We start from the raw sequence: 10,000 nt of genomic DNA, 5'->3' as shown, positions 1-10,000 counted from the left end.
CGATGAGGGACTGCAATCCCCTCGCGGTCGATGCAAAAAGCAGGACGTCATCTGCGAAGGCCGCAGCGTTGACTCTGCGGCCGAGGATCCGAGCTCCGATGTGGGAGGGAAGTTGACTCAAAACATAGTCCACCGCAAAATTGAAAAGGAGGGGGGAGAGGGGGTCACCCTGACGCACACCCCTTGCCGGCTGCAGGGGCACGCCCACGTCGGCGCCGCCCGCTATCACTGTCGTGCTACCCTCGTAACACCTTTCGACGTACTCAATAAAGCAATCCGGCAGGCCATGAGCCCTCAGCACGGGGCGGAGGGCAGCATGGTCCACCGAATCGAACGCTTTAGAGACGTCGATCGATGCCACAAAAACAGAGCGACAGGAGCGGACTGCGTCGGTGAGAGCAGTGTCCAAGATGAAGGTGTTCTCCAACATCCCATCCCGGGGGATGAATGCCCGCTGACGTTCGTCCACAGCACATGCACGCATCAGGCGTGACGCGAGAACCTTGTGAAAGGTCCGCGCCAACACCGAGCAGACCGTAATGGGGCGAAAGTCAGCGGGGGATGTTGGTGCAGCCGTTTTGGGGAGAAGTGACGTCCGGGCGCGAAGCAGACGCTCGGGGAGGGCGCGGGCCAGGAGGAAGAGGTTCAAGAGTTTCACCAGGACTTCATGCGGCAGGCGCCGCAGCTCCGCTGGAGTCAGGCCGTCCGGCCCGGCCGCCGATCCCCTGGGCGGCAAGGCAGCAGCGACCTCCTCACGTGTGACCGGCCCCCATAGGCACTCAGGAGCGACAGGCTCCGAGTGCGGGAGAAGGCGGTCACGGATGAAGCCAGCGGTGGAGATCGGCTTCTTCGTGAAGAGGTCCGCCCAGAAGTCCAGCAGACCGGGGATGTCGGGTGGCGGCTGCAGCAGGGTGCCGTCCAGCAAGCCGCGCACGCAACGTGCACGCGACCTGCGGAAGGCGTCCTGTGTCCGCGCGAACTCCCAGCGGCGCCGCTTGCGCTTCTGCAGCGGCGGGGCGGCAGGCGGCCGCTTGGATGATTGGCGCGGCCGCTGTGCCCTGGTGATCAACCTCTCCCCCCTGGACCCGACCGACGCAAGGGCATCCGGGAGCATGCCCAGGATGACATCGGGCGGCGTGCCCCGCCCCAGACCAATGACTCGATCCAGAGCAGAGAAACGCTGGGCGGAAGCAGGTAGCCCCGCCAGATGCTCCCAGATGGCGGCGTCAGTCGGCCCCTCCGGCGGCGGCCCGGTGGTGTCGGCCGCGAAGTCCTCGGCTGCGTCGACGGGCGGCGCAGCGGCCTCGCCCGCGTCAGGCAGCGAGCTCGCTGCTCCCCGGCGGGACGCCGGCTCTTCCCCCCGACCGATCTCAAGCGCCTCCATGAATTGGCGGACAAGCTGCTTGTGGGCAGCTTGCCGCCGTCGGCACTTGATTGCCTCAAGCGTTCGGTCGGGGAACATCCTAATAAGCTCTTGATTAACGAAGAAGAACCGGGCGTCCCTCTCAAGGAACAGTTCGGCCTCTGCCTTGGCGAGCGACAGGACTTCTTCCTCCGTCCACCTCGCGCGATGCCTCTCCGTCACGATCTCAGCGTTGGCGGCCGCAAGGTGTTGGCGGCGGCGATGGACCCCGAGACCGTTCTTCGTGGTAAAAGTGCGGTGGCACTCACTGCAAGCAAAGGGAGCTACACAAACTATCGCATTTTCGTTACGGCCGGTTGGCCGGATAGGTGCTGGGGTAGCTGGGGTGGCACCTTCAGCGGAAGGGCCACCATCTCTTGTTTCTTGTAGGCTGCCCCCAACTATAAAGGGATAATGCGAGGGGGGGCTGGTAACCCCCCCAAGCCCCTGGTGCGGTCTTCCACTCTGCGAAAATCAGCGGGCCCACGAGAAGGGGAGAAGACCGCAGGAGAGGAGAGGCTAAGAGGGCTAGGCCCATGTATTGCGCATCACTCTCCCTGTAACTATAACCCAAGGAAGGCACCTCGCAGCAGCAGCACGACTACATCAAGACCGCACTTCGAAAAGCCAAGTCCGGATGCAGCCACACCGCCGCCACTTGGCCACCTTAAGAGAGTCATAGTTACTCCCGCCGTTTACCCGCGCTTGCTTGAATTTCTTCACGTTGACATTCAGAGCACTGGGCAGAAATCACATTGCGTCAACACCCGCTAGGGCCATCGCAATGCTTTGTTTTAATTAGACAGTCGGATTCCCCCAGTCCGTGCCAGTTCTGAGTTGATCGTTGAATGGCGGCCGAAGAGAATCCGCGCACCCGCGCGCCCCCGGAGGAGCACGCTAAGGCGGACGCGGCCTCGCAGCAAGGAAGATCCGTGGGAGGCCAAGGCACGGGACCGAGCTCGGATCCTGCACGCAGGTTGAAGCACCGGGGCGCGAACGCCGCGCAGGCGCGCGCATCCTGCACCGCCGGCCAGCACGAGGCCGACCAACGGCGAGAGCAGACCACGCCCGCGCTAAACGCCCGCACTTACCGGCACCCCTACGGCACTCACCTCGCCCAGGCCCGGCACGTTAGCGCTGACCCACTTCCCGACCAAGCCCGACACGCCCCGATCCTCAGAGCCAATCCTTATCCCGAAGTTACGGATCCAATTTGCCGACTTCCCTTACCTACATTATTCTATCGACTAGAGGCTCTTCACCTTGGAGACCTGCTGCGGATATGGGTACGAACCGGCGCGACACCTCCACGTGGCCCTCTCCCGGATTTTCAAGGTCCGAGGGGAAGATCGGGACACCGCCGCAACTGCGGTGCTCTTCGCGTTCCAAACCCTATCTCCCTGCTAGAGGATTCCAGGGAACTCGAACGCTCATGCAGAAAAGAAAACTCTTCCCCGATCTCCCGACGGCGTCTCCGGGTCCTTTTGGGTTACCCCGACGAGCATCTCTAAAAGAGGGGCCCGACTTGTATCGGTTCCGCTGCCGGGTTCCGGAATAGGAACCGGATTCCCTTTCGCCCAACGGGGGCCAGCACAAAGTGCATCATGCTATGACGGCCCCCATCAACATCGGATTTCTCCTAGGGCTTAGGATCGACTGACTCGTGTGCAACGGCTGTTCACACGAAACCCTTCTCCGCGTCAGCCCTCCAGGGCCTCGCTGGAGTATTTGCTACTACCACCAAGATCTGCACCGACGGCGGCTCCAGGCAGGCTCACGCCCAGACCCTTCTGCGCCCACCGCCGCGACCCTCCTACTCGTCAGGGCTTCGCGGCCGGCCGCAAGGACCGGCCATGACTGCCAGACTGACGGCCGAGTATAGGCACGACGCTTCAGCGCCATCCATTTTCAGGGCTAGTTGCTTCGGCAGGTGAGTTGTTACACACTCCTTAGCGGATTCCGACTTCCATGGCCACCGTCCTGCTGTCTTAAGCAACCAACGCCTTTCATGGTTTCCCATGAGCGTCGATTCGGGCGCCTTAACTCGGCGTTTGGTTCATCCCACAGCGCCAGTTCTGCTTACCAAAAGTGGCCCACTTGGCACTCCGATCCGAGTCGTTTGCTCGCGGCTTCAGCATATCAAGCAAGCCGGAGATCTCACCCATTTAAAGTTTGAGAATAGGTTGAGGTCGTTTCGGCCCCAAGGCCTCTAATCATTCGCTTTACCGGATGAGACTCGTACGAGCACCAGCTATCCTGAGGGAAACTTCGGAGGGAACCAGCTACTAGATGGTTCGATTAGTCTTTCGCCCCTATACCCAGCTCCGACGATCGATTTGCACGTCAGAATCGCTACGGACCTCCATCAGGGTTTCCCCTGACTTCGTCCTGGCCAGGCATAGTTCACCATCTTTCGGGTCCCAACGTGTACGCTCTAGGTGCGCCTCACCTCGCAATGAGGACGAGACGCCCCGGGAGTGCGGAGGCCGCCGCCCCGTGAAGGGCGGGGAAGCCCCATCCTCCCTCGGCCCGCGCAAGGCGAGACCTTCACTTTCATTACGCCTTTAGGTTTCGTACAGCCCAATGACTCGCGCACATGTTAGACTCCTTGGTCCGTGTTTCAAGACGGGTCGTGAAATTGTCCAAAGCTGAAGCGCCGCTGACGGGAGCGATTATTCCGCCCGAGAGCATCCCGAGCCAACAGCGGCGCGGGTCCGGGGCCGGGCCAGGTAGGTCCGTCATCCGGGAAGAACCGCGCGCGCTTGCCAGGAGCCCGAGCGCCCAAAGGGGCGAATCGACTCCTCCAGATATACCGCCGGGCAGCCAGCCAGGACACCGGGGCTCTGCCCAACAGACGCGAACCGAGGCCCGCGGAAGGACAGGCTGCGCACCCGGGCCGTAGGCCGGCACCCAGCGGGTCGCGACGTCCTACTAGGGGAGAAGTGCGGCCCACCGCACACCGGAACGGCCCCACCCCGCGGCGAGTGGAAAGGCAACCGGACACGACCCCGCCGCGGATTGCTCCGCGCGGGCGGCCGGCCCCATCTGCCGAGGGCGGAGGCCAGTGGCCGGATGGGCGTGAATCTCACCCGTTCGACCTTTCGGACTTCTCACGTTTACCCCAGAACGGTTTCACGTACTTTTGAACTCTCTCTTCAAAGTTCTTTTCAACTTTCCCTCACGGTACTTGTTCGCTATCGGTCTCGTGGTCATATTTAGTCTCAGATGGAGTTTACCACCCACTTGGAGCTGCACTCTCAAGCAACCCGACTCGAAGGAGAGGTCCCGCCGACGCTCGCACCGGCCGCTACGGGCCTGGCACCCTCTACGGGCCGTGGCCTCATTCAAGTTGGACTTGGGCTCGGCGCGAGGCGTCGGGGTAGTGGACCCTCCCAAACACCACATGCCACGACAGGCGGCAGCCTGCGGGGTTCGGTGCTGGACTCTTCCCTGTTCGCTCGCCGCTACTGGGGGAATCCTTGTTAGTTTCTTTTCCTCCGCTTAGTAATATGCTTAAATTCAGCGGGTAGTCTCGCCTGCTCTGAGGTCGTTGTACGAGGTGTCGCACGCCACACCGCCAGCCGGCTGTGCACGCTACCGAGTAAGTACCGGTATGCGAACCGCCAGGCGACGGGCGCGCATCGCACGTTTAAGGAGACGCGGCCGGCCCCACAGGCGGCCACGACACTCCCAGGTCTGCGAAGCGGGGCAAACGCCGCGCGCTTCAGTATACGTAGCCGACCCTCAGCCAGACGTGGCCCGGGAACGGAATCCATGGACCGCAATGTGCGTTCGAAACGTCGATGTTCATGTGTCCTGCAGTTCACATGTCGACGCGCAATTTGCTGCGTTCTTCATCGACCCACGAGCCGAGTGATCCACCGTCCTGGGTGATCTTTTCGTAGTTTCCACTATCTCTTTCAAGACAGTTGCATAGGCGGGACTGAGGCGTGTGGCGGCCCCTGTTCCAGCGTTCAGTGTCCAACGGCCTCACGGCCGATGGGCGTCGTACGGCTCCACACCGGAGCGGACAGGCACTCGGGCGAAAGTCATTCAAAACCGGCGCCAGGCGCCAGGTGCCGCAGGCCAGCCGCTCCAGCGCTTCAGCGCTCGTACCACACAACATTGCCGTTAGTTTTGAGACGAACGCGTGGTTCCGCACGCGGCGCACAGCTACTGCGAGCCGTACAGGTAGCGTGTTGCGCGACACGACACGCACATCGAAAGACATGCAGTCTAGTCGGTAATGATCCTTCCGCAGGTTCACCTACGGAAACCTTGTTACGACTTTTACTTCCTCTAAATGATCAAGTTTGGTCATCTTTCCGGTAGCATCGGCAACGACAGAGTCAATGCCGCGTACCAGTCCGAAGACCTCACTAAATCATTCAATCGGTAGTAGCGACGGGCGGTGTGTACAAAGGGCAGGGACGTAATCAACGCGAGCTTATGACTCGCGCTTACTGGGAATTCCTCGTTCATGGGGAACAATTGCAAGCCCCAATCCCTAGCACGAAGGAGGTTCAGCGGGTTACCCCGACCTTTCGGCCTAGGAAGACACGCTGATTCCTTCAGTGTAGCGCGCGTGCGGCCCAGAACATCTAAGGGCATCACAGACCTGTTATTGCTCAATCTCGTGCGGCTAGAAGCCGCCTGTCCCTCTAAGAAGAAAAGTAATCGCTGACAGCACGAAGGATGTCACGCGACTAGTTAGCAGGCTAGAGTCTCGTTCGTTATCGGAATTAACCAGACAAATCGCTCCACCAACTAAGAACGGCCATGCACCACCACCCACCGAATCAAGAAAGAGCTATCAATCTGTCAATCCTTCCGGTGTCCGGGCCTGGTGAGGTTTCCCGTGTTGAGTCAAATTAAGCCGCAGGCTCCACTCCTGGTGGTGCCCTTCCGTCAATTCCTTTAAGTTTCAGCTTTGCAACCATACTTCCCCCGGAACCCAAAAGCTTTGGTTTCCCGGAGGCTGCCCGCCGAGTCATCGGAGGAACTGCGGCGGATCGCTGGCTGGCATCGTTTATGGTTAGAACTAGGGCGGTATCTGATCGCCTTCGAACCTCTAACTTTCGTTCTTGATTAATGAAAACATACTTGGCAAATGCTTTCGCTTCTGTTCGTCTTGCGACGATCCAAGAATTTCACCTCTAACGTCGCAATACGAATGCCCCCGCCTGTCCCTATTAATCATTACCTCGGGTTCCGAAAACCAACAAAATAGAACCGAGGTCCTATTCCATTATTCCATGCACACAGTATTCAGGCGGGCTTGCCTGCTTTAAGCACTCTAATTTGTTCAAAGTAAACGTGCCGGCCCACCGAGACACTCAATAAAGAGCACCCTGGTAGGATTTCAACGGGGTCCGCCTCGGGACGCACGAGCACGCACGAGGCGGTCGCACGCCTTCGGCTCGCCCCACCGGCAGGACGTCCCACGATACATGCCAGTTAAACACCGACGGGCGGTGAACCAACAGCGTGGGACACAAATCCAACTACGAGCTTTTTAACCGCAACAACTTTAATATACGCTATTGGAGCTGGAATTACCGCGGCTGCTGGCACCAGACTTGCCCTCCAATAGATACTCGTTAAAGGATTTAAAGTGTACTCATTCCGATTACGGGGCCTCGGATGAGTCCCGTATCGTTATTTTTCGTCACTACCTCCCCGTGCCGGGAGTGGGTAATTTGCGCGCCTGCTGCCTTCCTTGGATGTGGTAGCCGTTTCTCAGGCTCCCTCTCCGGAATCGAACCCTGATTCCCCGTTACCCGTTACAACCATGGTAGGCGCAGAACCTACCATCGACAGTTGATAAGGCAGACATTTGAAAGATGCGTCGCCGGTACGAGGACCGTGCGATCAGCCCAAAGTTATTCAGAGTCACCAAGGCAAACGGACCGGACGAGCCGACCGATTGGTTTTGATCTAATAAAAGCGTCCCTTCCATCTCTGGTCGGGACTCTGTTTGCATGTATTAGCTCTAGAATTACCACAGTTATCCAAGTAACGTGGGTACGATCTAAGGAACCATAACTGATTTAATGAGCCATTCGCGGTTTCACCTTAATGCGGCTTGTACTGAGACATGCATGGCTTAATCTTTGAGACAAGCATATGACTACTGGCAGGATCAACCAGGGAGCTGCGTCAACTAGAGCTGAGCAGCCGGCCGCCCGGGAGTGTGTCCCGGGGGCCCGCGCGAACACGCAAGCGTCCGCTCAATTATTCTGCAAACAGGAGGAGGCTGAGCTCCCCTGCACAACACACCTCGAAACCCTCTCAGGTCCCGGCGGCGCGCAGCGCCGTCCTAAGTACTTGGTCGGGTTCGAGAGAGGCGCAATCGCCCGGAGTTAGGCGAGTAGACGCTTTAGGTGCGACCACCCGTGCTCCCAACTGAGCTTGCCGCTGCCGACAGAGGCCCGGGAGCGTGCTGTCGTGGCATTGCCGGCGGGAGACAACACGCGCCACCTACGGTGACCGGCAGCTCCAACGCCAGCGCCACAGAAGGACAAAAGCCCCACTTGGGTGCCGAAGCGAACTCTCCCAGCACAGCGCACGCGCCAACACGTCCGCACAGCTGCGATACAAACCACCTGCGAGAACCGCTGGGGCGACCGAGCAGCAGACGGCGTCGCGGCGCCGAGCGCCGGGCGGCGGCGCATCCTCAGCGCACAAAGTCCTCAATCGGACCAGCACACTGCAGATGGCCACCGCGCTTCGCACCGGGCCCGCGAGGACCTACTTTGGCCGCAAGGCGCCGCGAGCAGGGGGCGCCGGCGCGCAGCTGCGCCGCCTGCCGCGTCCGTCGGCCGGCGCGCCTGCCACTGGCCGCCCCCACCAGCCGGCTGTGGCGCGTGCGCCCACGCACCGCGCTGCCAGCACGCCGGGCGGCCCCCCCTCACCGGCCGGGGACGGTCCCACCCAGCCACCGCCGCGTATCGCCTCACACCCAGATCCCCCTTTCACGTTCGTGGGCATGGTGGGTCCCCTTTCACGTTCGTGGGCATGGTGGGTCTCCCTGAAACAACCGGTTAATAGCTCGACCGATCGTCGCCAACACTGATTCACCTCTAGCGAGAACAACCGCACCACAACGGGTTACCAGTTGTTCATTTGCGTAACGTCACCAGCAAACGTACACGTCCATCGCCATTTGCAACGAGTATTGCATGCCTGTGTCAGGTGTCACAACACACTACGTCTGCCCACATAGACGCAACAACATGTGCACGCCTAGAGAACACGTGGAAGGTAGACCCCGTACGTATGCGGTGTCCATTGCGCGAACGACTGTCAGCCCGCCTCTGCAGCATGTCGCAGATGTGGAACGCGGTGCAACATGCTATCACGGTGTGTGAGAAGAGACGACTACGTCCGAATACACGCTCCACTACATCAACAGACTGCTCATGCTGATCGCCATCCAGGGCGTCCGTTCCTCCCACACGTCTGTATGGCGTACCACACTGCAATCCAGCTCTTATAGGGAGACGACACGTAGCTGCGTGCACAATATTTGGACTGTATGGTCCGCCGTTGCTAGGCGCAGTCGTCATACGGTCACATGTGCCACGATGTATCATTCAGTACATACGGACCAATGTGCAGTACAGTTTGTGGGTTTTGCGTACATCGGCGGACAGGTGACAGGCCGTACCACAACGTAGGCTGAGTACGTCGGCATGCGAAGGGCATTGAACATGCAAACTTCTCACCGACCAGCTTGCGAAGGCAGGGGGGAAGGGGGGGGGGGCGGCATGTACGTCCTGCTGCTATCCACACTACAGTGTATAGCAGGAGCATGTGGAAAGTCAGCAACACCTGCAAGGTGTTTAACATGACGCGATACACAGGGGACCGGGCAGTGCGAGTAGGGAACTATATTGCGAGGGTTGCGGTTAGGCAACACTACACCAATTTAACGGGTTGCATAACAATTACAGAGCAGGTTCAGCGACAACGTGCGTCAGGTTAAGGCGCAATATAGTTTAGGTTACGGCGCACTTTAGGTTAGGTTAAGGCACATTATAGGTTAGGTTAAGGCACATTATAGGTTAGGTTAAGGCACAACATGGGTTAGGTTAAGGCACAACATGGGTTAGGTTAAGGCACAACATGGGTTAGGTTAAGGCACAACATGGGTTAGGTTAAGGCACAACATGGGTTAGGTTAAGGCACAACATGGGTTAGGTTAAGGCACAACATGGGTTAGGTTAAGGCACAACATGGGTTACGTTAAGGCACAACATGGGTTACGTTAAGGCACAACATGGGTTAGGTTAAGGCACAACATGGGTTAGGTTAAGGCACAACATGGGTTAGGTTAAGGCACAACATGGGTTAGGTTAAGGCACAACATGGGTTACGTTAAGGCACAACATGGGTTACGTTAAGGCACAACATGGGTTACGTTAAGGCACAACATGGGTTACGTTAAGGCACAACATGGGTTACGTTAAGGCACAACATGGGTTACGTTAAGGCACAACATGGGTTACGTTAAGGCACAACATGGGTTACGTTAAGGCACAAATTAGGTTAGGTTAAGGCACAAATTAGGTTAGGTTAAGGCGCAACGTAGGTTAG

At 58.9% G+C, this 10,000-nt stretch overlaps 2 non-coding genes and 1 pseudogene across 2 annotated transcripts; all 3 read right to left on the bottom strand.

Moving 5' to 3' along the window:
* Positions 1-4,952, bottom strand: part of LOC126436071 (large subunit ribosomal RNA) — a 7,947-nt pseudogene extending 2,995 nt beyond the window's left edge.
* A 188-nt stretch (positions 4,953-5,140) lies between these two features.
* LOC126436108 (5.8S ribosomal RNA) lies at positions 5,141-5,295 on the bottom strand. The gene has a single exon (XR_007580430.1). It is a non-coding gene; the product is annotated as a 5.8S ribosomal RNA (ribosomal RNA).
* Positions 5,296-5,646: 351 nt separating this feature from the next.
* Positions 5,647-7,555, bottom strand: LOC126436094 (small subunit ribosomal RNA). Its single transcript, XR_007580417.1, has one exon. It is a non-coding gene; the product is annotated as a small subunit ribosomal RNA (ribosomal RNA).
* Between the last annotated feature and the right edge of the window lie 2,445 nt (positions 7,556-10,000).

Source organism: Schistocerca serialis, unplaced genomic scaffold, assembly GCF_023864345.2.
Source record: "Schistocerca serialis cubense isolate TAMUIC-IGC-003099 unplaced genomic scaffold, iqSchSeri2.2 HiC_scaffold_1226, whole genome shotgun sequence".
NCBI classification, from domain to species: Eukaryota; Metazoa; Arthropoda; class Insecta; order Orthoptera; family Acrididae; genus Schistocerca; species Schistocerca serialis.
This window is presented reverse-complemented; position numbering and strand designations above follow the sequence as displayed.